The sequence below is a fragment of the Podarcis muralis genome, chromosome 4 (assembly GCF_964188315.1).
Source record: "Podarcis muralis chromosome 4, rPodMur119.hap1.1, whole genome shotgun sequence".
Taxonomy (NCBI): Eukaryota; Metazoa; Chordata; class Lepidosauria; order Squamata; family Lacertidae; genus Podarcis; species Podarcis muralis.
In genome coordinates, this window is record NC_135658.1 from 105,691,932 (window position 1) to 105,706,573 (window position 14,642).

The following is a 14,642-nucleotide window of genomic DNA, read 5'->3' on the forward strand; positions in this document are numbered from 1 at the left end:
AGTGACAAAGATGGTTTTCATGACAAAACTTCTTGTGGAAAGCTGAAGCAGTGGTACCTGGGCCAACCCATCACCTGCTGAATGTGGACTCATATTCTCTGATAGAAATTAGCTATAGTGAAGGAATGGATTTCCAAAACCCAAAACTGACTGTGCAGGCAGTTTGAAACTGCACCAAAATCCCTATTTTTCCTTAGCTAAAATCCATTAACTTGAGCTCTGAGCTCAATGCATAAACAAAAGCCCGGCTGTATAGACAAGTGCTCAGAGCCCTCTCCTTTATCAGTTGTAACGGCAACTATGGCCTTCACTGTACCAGTAGTAGAACAGAACAGAGAGAAGACACGTCGGTGCTTTATCTTACGTCCTGGACACACTCTGACACACAAACCCAAGTCCGGGAACAAACGCCAGAGCGTGTTCCCGGAGATGATTACCTCTTCCCACATAAGAGTAGTAAGAGGAAGATCCTTTTATGGTCAGAAGTACAGGAAGGAATTCCCTTTTATGGTTAAGAATACCAGAGCAAGAACATATGTGATGTCAACCTGCATACATAGGCTGACGTGGTTGGAAGGAGGGAGAGGGTGCCTGGAGGATATATATACTGCATGAAACTTGTCATTTCTTTGGACTTGCTGTGGACTCACCATGCAAGTGCCTTCTGCTATCTGGAGAGCAGAATAAACTCTTTCTTTGAACCAACTCAGTGTCATTTGACTTCCTTCTTCGTGTCCCGGAGCAACACAGACCCAATCGGTGAACTCCAATAAGGCTACAATAGGAGATGGACAATGCTGCTGAATGTCAGAGGGTCTGGTATAAAATCCCAAGTGCAGCAAGAAGGCCAGCAGGCAGGCACCATGAACAATTAGCAGTATAGAAAAAGAGTAATTCATGAAACACCACAGTTTAACAATAAAGCAAACCCCACAGCCAGCAGCACTGCTGTATGGAGACATAAATTGGGAGGATAAGGGAGAGGATGAAGCATGGAAATGGGGATGGTCTGTGTGCAAGAGAGAGTGTGAAAAAAGGACAGGAGGAGGAGTTAGGAATAGCAGCTGAAGGTGATCAGGATGAGGGTGGTGCTTAGAGGGCGGCACAAGAGAGAGGAGGGAGGAGAAGGGGTGGAAATGGGGCAACCTTGTGTGCAAGGGAGAGGTGAGAAATGTTAGGAGGAGGCTGGAAGAAAAGGAGTGAAGGTGAACCTAAAGGAGCGAGTAGGAGGCCTGGGAAGGGGATGAAGATGAAATCTGGGGCCTGAAAGGGTCTGAAGAAGAGGAGGGGATTGGTGGCTTCATCGTTGTTCAGACGGTGAAGCAGTGGCGTAGCGTGGGGGGTGCAGGGGGGCCGGCCGCACCGGACGCAACATCTGGGGTTAGGGCAAATCCACAGGTTAGGGGGCGCAAATCCACGGGTTAGGGGGCGCAAATTACTTGCCTTGCCCCGGGTGCTGACAACCCACGCTACGCCACTGCGGTGAAGAGACTGGTGCTTAGTAGCTGCCAGGTGTGGCAGGAGAAAGAGGCAGGACCATGGAGATTGTGGAGGTGAAGCTGAGAACAGCGTTCCCAAGTGGGGCAGCAGAAAAAAGAGAAGTAATTTCAAAAATGGGGTTGGGAGGATGGTGGGGAGCAAGCTGAGTGGTTGCCTGGAGTGGGAAAACTCTAGTGGGTTGGCAAGCAGAGTTTATTTAAAATTATTTCTAGGTTGTTGCATCCCATTCTGCAAAAAAGGAGAAATTGACTAGTTTTCAACTGAAAAAGAATGCATTCTTGTTTAATGAGCAGAATTAACTTGTCAAACTGAGATAAAAGAGGTGATAACGTCACAATTTTTTTTAAAAATTAAATATTAGAATTGATGTCCAAACTGAATTTTTTAAAGGATACAATAAAGCACTGAGGTTTCTGAGTATTCATCAACTCTTAATTGGGACTGGGAGGGTCGTATAAATATTTGGCTTCCGAGAATGTTATTCCATAGCTTATTTTAACTTTTTAAAAGGCACTAAAGCCCGGCCACTTTTGGAGAGGGAAAGTGCAGCTGCCTGCCTTGCTCTGGCAGCTCCTGGGAGAAAGTCATTTAGCTCCTGGGGAAATCAAACAGGGGCAAACTTAGAATGGATTAGCTTTAAGTGTTTCTCCTGAAGTAGGGAATTTTTCTGGAATGTGCATTTCAGGAACTATTTTTCAAGTAAGTGGCATAGAAAAGAAATTATTGGCATGAAAAAGTTAATGGCCAATTAAGTACAAAAACAAAAATAAATTACATGCATTGGTACCTAATTTTAAACTGTGGTTATAATCCAGGTAATGGAGCTCAGTGGGAAGGTGTTCTTAGCTTAAAAAGTCATTACTGACTGGCCTGCTGCTTCATATAATTGCTGTGATAAGCCACTGCAAACATAATTGGTTTTAGCTTGAAAATATTTCTTCATAAACCAAGAACAACAGCTGTATGAAAGCTCTTTGATTTATATATTTAAAACAATTTAAGTGAGCTTATTAACACATCATGTCTACAGGCAGTTTTTAAAACCAGAAAGGGAACTGAAATATGAGAAACACGGTTCAATGCACGGCCCGTTTTTGCCAACTTCTGTTCTTTCAAAATACGTAACTGATTTAAAGTTAAGACACTTTCAACATCTTCCTCTCTCTTGTGATCCTTTCCCTTAAGTATTTTTCTGAAAGAAGACAGACCTTTGCTGTTTATCAGATGCCAATAAAATCATTTCCCATCATTAATTAATATAGCATTTAATGCCAAAATAGACCTCTAAGTGGTTTACAAAATAGAAAAACATAATACATTATTAATATATATAATAATTAAAATGTGTAATGAAGCAGTCCCATTAAAACTTAACAATTAAAACAGGAGACAGGTCAAGAGACCAAGGAACAGCCTGTGTGAGCAGCTAAGTCTTCTAAAGTCAATTGGGATGTCTAGCATTTCGACAGGGATTAGATCACTACAAAATGCTTTTGGGAGGGTTTTAATATATTTTATACACACATATTCTGAGGTTTATTTCTATCAATGTTTACTTCCTAATTATTGTTTTAGCAGTTCTTATTTTTATATGTAAGTTGTCAGATCAAAAGGCAGGGTGTAAATAGATGTGTAATAATAGCGCCATCATAATCAGGTTATGGACTAACTGGGTTCCACTAGGACTATTTTCAAAGATATGCAGTTATGTTTCTGAATATTAACTTGACAACTTTCAGACCGGGGGGATTCTTAAGATGCAGGGAACTACTGACCGCATTGTGGCAAAACCTCCCCCATTTGACTTGTTTTGAAATAATAATAATAATAATAATAATAATAATAATAATAATAATAATAATAATAATTTATTTATACCCTGCCCATCTGGCTGGGTTTCCCCAGCCACTCTGGGTGGCTTCCAACTGAATATTAAAAACAGTACAGCATCAAACATTAAAAACTTCCCTAAAGAGGGCTGCCTTCAGATGACTTTTAAAAGTAAAATAGTTGTTTATTGCTTTGACATCTGCTGGGAGGGTGTTCCACAGGGCAGGAGCCACTACCAAGAAGGCCCTCTGCCTGGTTCCCTGTAACCTTACTTCTCGCAATAAGGGAACCGCCAGAAGGCCCTTGGCGCTGGATCTCAGTGTCCGGGCTGAACGATGGGGGTGGAGACACTCCTTCAGGTATACTGGACCGAGGCCGTTTAGGGCTTTAAAGGTCAGCAGCAACACTTCGAATTGTGCTCGGAAACGTACTGGGAGCCAATGCAGATCTCTCAGAACCAGTGTTATGTGGTCCCGGCGGCCACTCCCAGTCACCAGTCTAGCTGCCGCATTCTGGATTAATTGAAGTTTCCGGGTCACCTTCAAAGGTAGCCCCACGTAGAGCGCGTTGCAGTAGTCCAAGCGGGAGATAACTAGAGCATGCACCACTCTGGCAAGACAGTCCGCAGGCAGATAGGGTCTTAGTCTGCGTATCAGGTGGAGCTGGTAGACAGCTGCCCTGGACACAGAATTAACCTGTGCCTCCATGGACAGCTGTGAGTCCAAAATGGCTGCGCACCTGGTCCTTCAGGGGCACAGTTACCCCATTCAGGACCAGGGAATCCCCCACACCCGCCCGCCCCCTGTCCCCCAAAAACAGTACTTCTGTCTTGTCAGGATTCAACCTCAATCTGTTAGCCGCCATCCATCCTCCAACAGCCTCCAGGCACTCACACAGGACCTTCACCGCCTTCACTGGTTCTGATTTAAAGGAGAGGTAGAGCTGGGTGCCATCTGCATACTGATGAACACCCAGCCCAAACCCCCTGATGATCTCTCCCAGCGGCTTCATACAGATATTAAAAAGCATGGGGGAGAGAACGGAACCCTGAGGCACCCCACAAGTGAGAGCCCAGGAGTCTGAACACTCATCCCCCATCACCACTTTCTGGACACTGCCCAGGAGAAAGGAGCAGAACCACCGTATAACAGTGCCCCCAGCTCCCAGCCCCTCTTGACGGTCCCGAAGGATGTTATGGTCGATGGTTTCAAAGGCCGCTGAGAGATCCAGCAGAACTAGGAAACAGCTCTCACCTTTGTCCCTAGCCCGCTGGAGATCATCAACCAGGGCGACCAAGGCAGTTTCAGTCCCATGGTGAGGCCTGAATCCCGATTGGAAGGGATCCAAATGGTCCGCTTCTTCCAGGCGTGCCTGGAGTTGTTCAGCAACCACTCGCTCAATCACCTTGCCCAAGAATGGTAAATTTGAGACTGGGCGATAGTTGGCCAAATTGGCTGGGTCTAAAGATTTTTTTTAAGAAGCGGTTTAATGACCGCCTCTTTCAGCGGGTCTGGGAAGACTCCCTCACAGAGGGAAGCATTCACCACCCCGCGGAGCCCATCGCCCAGCCCTTCCCGGCTCGCTTTTATCATCCAGGATGGGCAAGGATAAAGGAGACAGGTGGTCGGTTTCACTTGTCCAAGCAGCCTGTCCACATCCTCGGAGGTAACAGATTGGAATTGATCCCATGTAACAGGACTAGGCAGAACTCTAGCACTCTCCCACCCTGGCCCTGCTCCCACAGTGGAGTCTACCTCCTTCTGAATCTGAGCGACTTTATCTGCAAAAAACTTTGCAAAACCATTGCAGGAGATCTTGGGGTCCCTACCAGGCCCCGGTGGTGCAGGTGGTTCCGATAGATTGCGAACCACCTGAAAAAGTCTCCTGCTGCTATTTTCTGCAGATGCAATGGAGGCGGTGAAGAAGGCCCTCTTCGCCGTCGCCATTGCCACTTGGTAGGCTCGACGTTGAGCTCTAGCTGATTCAGAATGAGTTTTCCGCCACCGGCACTCTAGCTGTCTCAACGATTGTTTCATCACCCTCAGCTCCGGGGAAAACCACGGGGCTGTCCGGGCTCCATGCAACCGGAGAGGGTGCTTCGGAGCCAGACAGTCAATAGCCCTGGTTAACTCCACATTCCAGCGGGCCACCAGGGAATCAGCTGAAAGGCCATCAACTTGGGATGAAACAACCCTTCCACTCTCTGGAAGCCAATTGGATCCATTAAGTGGCGGAGGCGGACCATCCGAATTGGTCCCACCTCCCTGCAGAGGGGAAGGGTTGCGGAGAAGTCCAGTTGCACCAGGAAGTGATCTGACCATGGCACTTCTTTTGTTTCACTTTTAGTTAATGTCAGATCACCAACATCCATAGAGGTAAACACCAAGTCTAAGGCATGTCCGCGGCTATGAGTTGGGCCAAACTTATTCAGGGACAGCCCCATGGAGGCCATGCTTTCCACGAAGTCCCGAGCAGCCCCTTGTAAGGTCGTGTCGGCATGGATGTTAAAATCCCCCAGGACAACCAAACTAGGTGTCTCCAGGAGAACATCCACCACGACCTGAAGCAGCTCGGGCAGGGAATCCTTGGTGCAGCGGGGAGGTCGGTACACCAATAGGAATCCTGTACTGCCCCTATTGCCGAACTTCCAGAACATGCACTCAGAAAATTGGGTCTTCCCAATAGGACGCCTGGTGCAAACTAATGACTTCCTAAAAATCACTGCAACCCCCCCTCCCCGCCCACATGACCTGGGTTGCTGTGCGTAAGAGAAACCTGGTGGGCAAGCATTGGCAAGGACAGGCCCATCTGCCTCATCCAACCAGGTCTCTGTCACACATGCCAGGTCAAATCCTCCATCCACAATCAGGTCGTGGATGGCAGTGGTTTTATTCATCATTAACCTGGCATTGCACAGCAACACTTTCAGGTCATGTGGGTTTCCCTTGCTGATTCCAGTATCCTTCCATTCAGGACCAGACCCAGAGGCAGGGATAGTCCTCAGACAATGACTAAACCTGCCTCCTCTGTAATGACATGGTATGGTCTTAGCATAACTCCTCCTGCTGCCCGTGATCACTGGGATTGGGTGTCCCAATACATTCCCTCCTGTGGAACCTGCCCCAGCCATTCTATTGGCTGAGGCCCACTCCCAGGCAGCCCTGACCCTTCCCCTTAAAAGGCAAAATACAAACTATATAATAACTTAACAGAATAATAAAAATAGAAGCACAGCAAAAAATAGTGCTAAAATTAAACTATTCCCCACCCTAACTAAATACTTAACCAACCGCAAACAGAAATAAAATTATAAAACATTATAAAAAAATTATAAGTAATTGAGAGCTTGGATTCCATTTTGAATTTCATTATGCATGGATTTCTCTTTTATATTCCATCTTTCATCCAAGGATCTCGGTGTTTTGCCTATAGAGAGCAGTCCCATTTTATCTGCAAAAGAACTGCACTGATGGAGACCAGGCTGAGAGAAAGCAACATGAGCAAGGTCACCCAGTTGGCTTCACAGATGAGCAAGGGGTGTTATTGTTTTGTTTTTCATTTTAACTATTTATTTTATGCATTTATTCTGTATTTTTATCTTGTGAACTGCCCTGAGATCTTTGGATGAAAGGCGGTATATAAATGAATAAATAATCCAGGTTTCCCTTGCCTAGCTCCTTCATGAAATTGTGATAAATGGCAAACAGACCTGCTCTACATTAAACCAGATCTGCTCAGATAATATGGTGTCACAATGACATATTGCATGGCCAGTCATGCCCCTCTCTATACAGTCATACCTCGGATTGAAGTAGCTTTGGGATAAGTATTTTCGGGTTGCACACTGCGGCGACCCGGAAGTAACGGAGTGTGTTACTTCCAGGTTTCGCCACTCAAGCATGCGTAGACGGTCAAAATGATGTCACACGCATGTGCAGAAGCAGTGAATCGTGACCCACGCATACACAGACGAGGGTTGCATTTGCTTCTGGATGCGAACGGAGATCCAGAACAGATCCCGTTCGCATCCAGAGGTACCACTGTAATGAAAAATTGGGTGGTGGGAAGAGCTTAGTTAGAAAAGAGTAAAATGGATTGATTCAGAACTTGGCAATATATGAAGAGTATGTTTCAAGATGGCCAATGCAGAAGTTGGTGTAGAAAGCATCTGAAATGGCTCTTTGTGAATCAGTTAAATGTTTCACAAGATACTCTGGCATGTTTTCAGGTGCTGTGCATTCTTCACCCAGTGAACCAGTTGTTGCAGATGGAAGAGCTGTCGCAGCCAGAATCCCCAATAAAACAACAGGAGCCTTGGGGGGGGGGGAGTTGACAATCCTAATTAGGCACTTAATAGGCATAAGAAGTTACATGGAAATGTTTGTTATTCTGAATAGTGTGAGATTGCACATTGGTGATATTTCCTCCTTTCCCTTTCAACTAGTTTTCTCATTTTCAGTTTCAAGTTTCCCTAATGAAAGTGTTACAGGCACAGCCTTCTCAAAACATAATCAAATTCAACTCCAAAAGATAGTTGTGTTGGGAGATTTTCATGCTTCCAATATTCCAGAAAATTACAACTGTTAATAACACGTGTTATTTAGGCAATATTGGTGCGATACAGGACCCTCCCTTGTACTTAGGCTGGACCTACGCTGACCTGTTTAATGTTATTAGAACAATATTCTATTTATCATTCTAAAATGTCACAGGGCATAAAAAGGTAAAGGTACCCCTGCCCGTACGGGCCAGTCTTGACAGACTCTAGGGTTGTGCGCCCATCTCACTCAAGAGGCCGGGGGCCAGCGCTGTCTGGAGACACTTCCGGATCACGTGGCCAGCGTGACATCACTGCTCTGGCGAGCCAGAGCCGCACATGGAACACCGTTTACCTTCCCGCTGGTAAGCGGTCCCTATTTATCTACCTGCACCCGGGGGTGCTTTCGAACTGCTAGGTTGGCAGGCGCTGGGACCAAGCGACGGGAGCGCACCCCGCCGCGGGAATTCGAACCGCCGACCATGCGATCGGCAAGTCCTAGGCACTGAGGTTTTACCCACAGCGCCACCCGCGTCCCTGTCACAGGGCATACCTTCAAATAAAAACATTTTTCTTACCTTATTGTGGGTTTTCTTCCACCCCAATGCTGCTGGTTGCTCTGCCTCACCCTCTGGTATCAAATTTTAATGATGCATTAAGAACGTTAGGAGCAGAGACATTTGTCCCTCTGCATTTTGAAAACCATTATTTAACCATTTCTCTACGTTATAAACCATGAGTGTAGATCTGCCCTTAGCTACAGCTTCACCATTATGTTTCTGCTGTCATTGAGTCTACCAAAAACAACAGATGAACAAAAGAAAATTACAGTAGAAAATAGCTCAGTTCAAAATTTTGGATTTTCTTTTTTCAAAATATGAATGACTTGTAACTTTCACTTTCGATTATGCTATGAATGGAAGATCAGAGAGAAATTTTCAGCACTGTGATTACCAACAGTTACCTATCACTTTTCTCTATTTGTTCCTACTTTAATACAAGCAAAAGGAGAAAGGGAGTTGGAAATGAACCAAAAGGAACTTGTGTGTGTGTGTTTTATACTATGTAGCACTATCAGTATATATGTTGTTGTTGTTTAGTCGTTTAGTCGTGTCCGACTCTTCGTGACCCCATGGACCAGAGCACACCAGGCACTCCTGTCTTCCACTGCCTCCCGCAGTTTGGTCAAACTCATGCTGGTAGCTTCGAGAACACTACCCAACCATCTCATCCTCTGTCGTCCCCTTCTCCTTGTGCCCTCCATCTTTCCCAACATCAGGGTCTTTTCCAGGGAGTCTCCTCTTCTCATGAGGTGGCCAAAGTATTGGAGCCTCAGCTTCACAATCTGTCCTTCCAGTGAGCACTCAGGGCTGATTTCCTTCAGAATGGATAGGTTTGATCTTCTTGCAGTCCATGGGACTCTCAAGAGTCTCCTCTAGCACCATAATTCAAAAGCATCAATTCTTCGGCGATCAGCCTTCTTTATGGTCCAGCTTTCACTTCTATACATCACTACTGGGGAAACCGTAGCTTTTACTATACAGACCTTTGTCGGCAAGGTGATGTTTCTACTTTTTAAGATGCTGTCTAGGTTTGTCATTGCTTTTCTCCCAGGAAGCAGGCATCTTTTAATTTTGTGGCTGCTGTCACCATCTGCAGTGATCATGGAGCCCAAGAAAGTAAAATCTCTCACTGCCTCCATTTCCCCCCTTCTATTTGCCAGGAGTTGATGGGACCAGTTGCCATGATCTTCTTTTTTTGATGTTGAGCTTCAGACCATATTTTGCGCTCTCCTCTTTCACCCTCATTAAAAGGTTCTTTAATTCCTCCTCACTTTCTGCCATCAAGGTTGTCATCTGCGTATCCAGGATGTTGATATTTCTTCTGGCAATCTTAATTCCGGTTTGGGATTCATCCAGCCCAGCCTTTCGCATGAATGAATTCTGCATATAAGTTAAATAAGCAGGGAGACAATATACAGCCTTGTCGTACTCCTTTCCCAATTTTTGAACCAATCAGTTGTTCCATATCCAGTTCTAACTGTAGCTTCTTATCCCACATAGAGATTTCTCAGGAGACAGATGAGGTGATCTGGCACTCCCATTTCTTTAAGAATTCGCCATAGTATGCTGTGGTCGACACAGTCAAAGGCTTTTGCATAGTCAATGTAGCAGAAGTAGATGTTTTTCTGGAACTCTCTAACTTTCTCCATAATCCAGCACATGTTTGCAATTTGGTCTCTGGTTCCTCTGCCCCTTGGAAATCCAGCTTGCACTTCTGGGAGTTCTCGATCCACATTCTGCTTGAGCCCTCCTTGTAGAATTTTAAGCATAACCTTGCTAGTGTGTGAAATGAGTGCAATTGTGCAGTAGTTGGAGCATTCTTTGGCACTGCCCTTCTTTGGGATTGGGATGTAGACTGATCTTCTCCAATCCTCTGGCCACTGCTGAGTTTTCCAAATTTGCTGGCATATTGAGTGTAGCACCTTAACAGCATCATCTTTTAAAATTTTAAATAGTTCAGCTGGAATACCATCACTTCCACTGGCCTTGTTATTTGCAGTGCTTTCTAAGGCCCATTTGACTTCACTCTCCAGGATGTCTGGCTCAAGGTCAGCAACCACACTACCTGGGGTGTACGAGATATTCATATCTTTCTGGTATAATTCCTCTGTGTATTCTTGCCACTTCTTCTTGATGTCTTCTGCTTCTGTTAAGTCCTTACCACTTTATGGTCCTTTACCACTTTAGGTCCTTTATTATGGTAATCTTTGTACGAAATGTTCCTTTCATATCTCCAGTTTTCTTGAACAGATCTCTGGTTTTCCCATTCTATTGTTTTCCTCTATTACTTTGCATTGCTCGTTTAAGAAGACCTTCTTGTCTCTCCTTGCTATTTTCTGGAAATCTGCATTCAATTTCCTGTATCTTTCACTATCTCCCTCGCATTTTGCTTGCCTTCTCCCTCCCCCCCCCCCCGCTATTTGTAAGGCCTCGTTGGACAGCCACTTTGCTTTCTTGCATTTCCTTTTCATTGGAATGGTTTTCATTGCTGCCTCCTGTATAATGCTACGAGCCTCCATCCATAGTTCTTCAGGCACTCTGTCCACCAATTCTAAATCCTTAAACCTGTTCCTCACTTCCAATGTGTATTCATAAGGGATTTGATTTAGATTGTATCTTACCGGCCCAGTGGTTTTTCCTACTTTCTTCAGTTTAAGCTGGAATTTTGCTATAAGAAGCTGATGATCTGAGCCACAGTCAGCTCCAGGTCTTGTTTTTGCTGACTGTATAGAGCTTCTCCATCTTTGGTTGCAGAGAATATAATCAATCTGATTTCGATGCTGCCCATCTGGTGATGTCCATGTGTAGAGTCGTCTCTTGTGTTGTTGGAAAAGCGTGTTTGTGATGACCAGCTTGTTCTCTTGACAGAACTCTATTAGCCTTTGCCCTGCTTCGTTTTTATCTCCAAGGCCAAACTTGCCAGTTGTTCCTTTTATCTCTTGATTCCCTACTTTAGCATTCCAATCCCCTGTAATGAGAAGAACATCCTTCTTTGGTGTCATTTCTAGAAGGTGTTGTAAGTCTTCATAGAATTGGTCAATTTCAGTTTCTTCAGCACCAGTAGTTGGTGCATAAACTTGGATTACTGTTATGTTAAAAGGTCTGCCTTGGATTCGTATCGAGATCATTCCATCATTTTTGAGATGATGGTCATCCGAACTGAATTCACCCATTCCGGTCCATTTTAGTTCACTGATGCCCAGGATGTCAATATTTATTCTTGCCATCTCATTTTTGACCACATCCAACTTACCCAGGTTCATGGTTCTTACATTACAGGTTCCTATGCAATATTTTTCTTTACAGCATTGGACTTTCCTTTCGCTTCCAGGCATATCCACAACTGAGCCACCTTTGGGCTTTGGCCCAGCCGCTTCATTAGCTCTGAATCTACTTGTACTTGTCCTCAGCTTTTCCTCAGTAGCATGTTGGACGCGTTCCGACCTGAGGGGCTCATCTTCCAGCGTCATAACTTTTATATGCCTGTTGTCTTTGTCCATGGAGTTTTCTTGGCAGGGTTACTGGAGTGGCTTGCTGGTTCCTGCTCCAGGTGGATCACATTTGGTCAAATCTCTCCACTATGACCTGTCCATCTTGGGTGCCCTGCTCAGAATAGTTCATAGCTTCTCTGAGTTATTCAAGCCCCTTCGCCACAGCAAGGCAGTGCTCCTTGAAGGGGACCAGTATATATGGCTCTGTACAAAATTCCCTTTTGAATGCATGCTAACTTTCTACTGCTGTCTTTCCCCCTAAAATGTGTGAGTGAAATGTTCTTCACCCTCATTCCTTGACAAGGCCACATGTTTCACTAAAACTATAATGCTTTCTTACTGCCAATGTTGCTGTTAAATTAAGTTGCTATAAAAATATATATACCCAGGAATTGTTCCTTTAACACTTGGTATCAATGGCAGCTCCTGTTTCTAGTGAAATCATTTATAGCAACTAATAGCTAGACATCATGCTATGATTTATATATTACGTGAGTTTAATCCCCCATTATCACTTCAGCCACGGCCTCACAGAACTAATTGGGCTGCTGACATTATTAAAAATGAGTGTGCATCTATATTGTCAGAGGACCCAGGTGCTAATTAATGGAACCATTTAAAACACAAATGAAACAAAACATTTATTCACTGTGAAAAGAACCAAAGGTTGGACAGCTTAGTACTATATATAGAACTGTCTAAGACTTCCATATTAGACCAAGCAGGAAAAGTCAGGTGAGGAGGTGAAGCTGCACAGGAAGACGCTGGCTCTTCCTCTGTGTTTCCAGTCTTCCATGGAATGGAGAAGACAAGTAGACCTCTGAGAGACAGTTGCAAGCAGATGCTGCACTTCAGAACTCTGTTTCAGTGAAGAAAAAACCTGCTCCCCACCCCTAATCCAGGGTAGGTTGGCCCTCATGGGCAGGGAGCTGAAGAAAAGCCTTTTGTTGCAGCCCTACCTGTGCACTTCAAAAGTCCTGTCAGGACCGAGGGCCCACCTGTGAAAAACCACCAGCAGCGACGCAAGCGGCTCCCAACCTCCTTTCTTGCAAAACAAGATGCCAGTAAATAATGGAACTGCTGCATTTGGCATCACCTGATTGTCGACAGACAGATCCCAGAAACTACTGAGCTAGGAGTCTCCTTTAAAGCCTGAGTGTAATTTTCTCTTAATCAACAAAACTTGAGCTAATTATGTTGAATTGTTCTCTCCTCATTCATATTCTTTCCTTTACTTACTGAGATGATGTTTCTTCTTTCTGCACTCCTCCCAGCACCCATTCTTCCTCTGGTCACTGCTATGGATGCACAACCTGATTGCCTGTCTTGAGAAGCTGCAGTCATCTGCAAAGGATTCCCACACGGCAGGGCTGATGTTGCCAGTCTTCATAACGACATTCGCAGACATCTTTGTAATGCAGAGTTGGTCTGCCAGTGGGCCTGGTTCCTGAGTTCAGCTCCCCATAGAGCACGTCTTTGGGGGTCATGCCATCATTTTAGCATCATAAAAGCATGTCAGATTATTCACATAACAAAATGCATTAACAATATCCATATCCATAAACATAAACATAATATCAAAATAAATAAAATCAGAGAGCACCACAAGGCTGTATAATATAACATTTTAGTCAATGTCATGCATCCACTACCTCAAACACCAGCTCTATCAATTACTCATACGCAAACCACTCACTTGACAATACATACAAAGGGTCCCTGCAAAGCATGTAGGAGAACTCTCCTAAGTGGCAATACTAGGACAAGATAGGCTGGGCCAAGCAGCTTAGGATGGAGCAGGTTGCCAGTGCAGTTGGTGTGAAGCCCCCAAGCTTTGCTTAGCCAAAGATATGCCAGTGCTAGTCCCCAGAAAAGGGCATTGCAGGGGCAGGGTGGAAGCAGGGCCAGCTTGGTCACTTGACCTGGCAACACGACATAGAACAACATTGGAAAGGCATGTTTTCCTTCTGCCAGGCTTACCAGAGCATCAGCCCTGGTGCAACTTTACACCAGCTTAATTTGCACCAGCATGCTTTATGCCAGCCTCTTGTGCACAGGATTGCTCCCTAAATTGCAACCTGCAGTAAATTTTGCAGATTTTAAAGCTTGCATTTCATAGGGAGTTAATACCCACTAGGTTGCAGTAGCAATTGAAAATACTAATCACATGTTCAAACTAAATGTTCTGCTTAAATTAAAAAACAAAACACCAGCAACAAAGTACATAACGAGCATTATCATATGCTTGTTTCCTAAATCCCTGCTTTGGGGTGCATTTTCTGTTCAGTTGAATGGAAGTTAAGAACTCAGTAATGGACACAGTGTGACCCTCATTGGACTGACTAATTATGCCCCTTCTCTGCAGGTCAGGAGCAACCTGCTGTACAACATTAGCCAGGTCATTGGCAACGTTCAATAGAAAATATATGCATCCTTGCAATAACATTCACCTTCGCTTTGTATGCATGTGAGTACATTCCCAAGACAACTTCATTGGGACATTGCATAGGAACTTGGCTTTGTGTGAACAGAAAATTAGAACGACTATAGAGAACAACTCTCCTAAAGAAAATTCTGCCCAGTAGTATTTCAGATTAATTTGAAGAACCAAATAAGATGCATTGTGTAAAAATGTTTAAAAAGAAGGGTGGGGAGGGACCAGGTTACTCATTTCCCCCTGAATGTTAGGAATCCAGGTTAAATGGTTTCCTCCTGCAACTG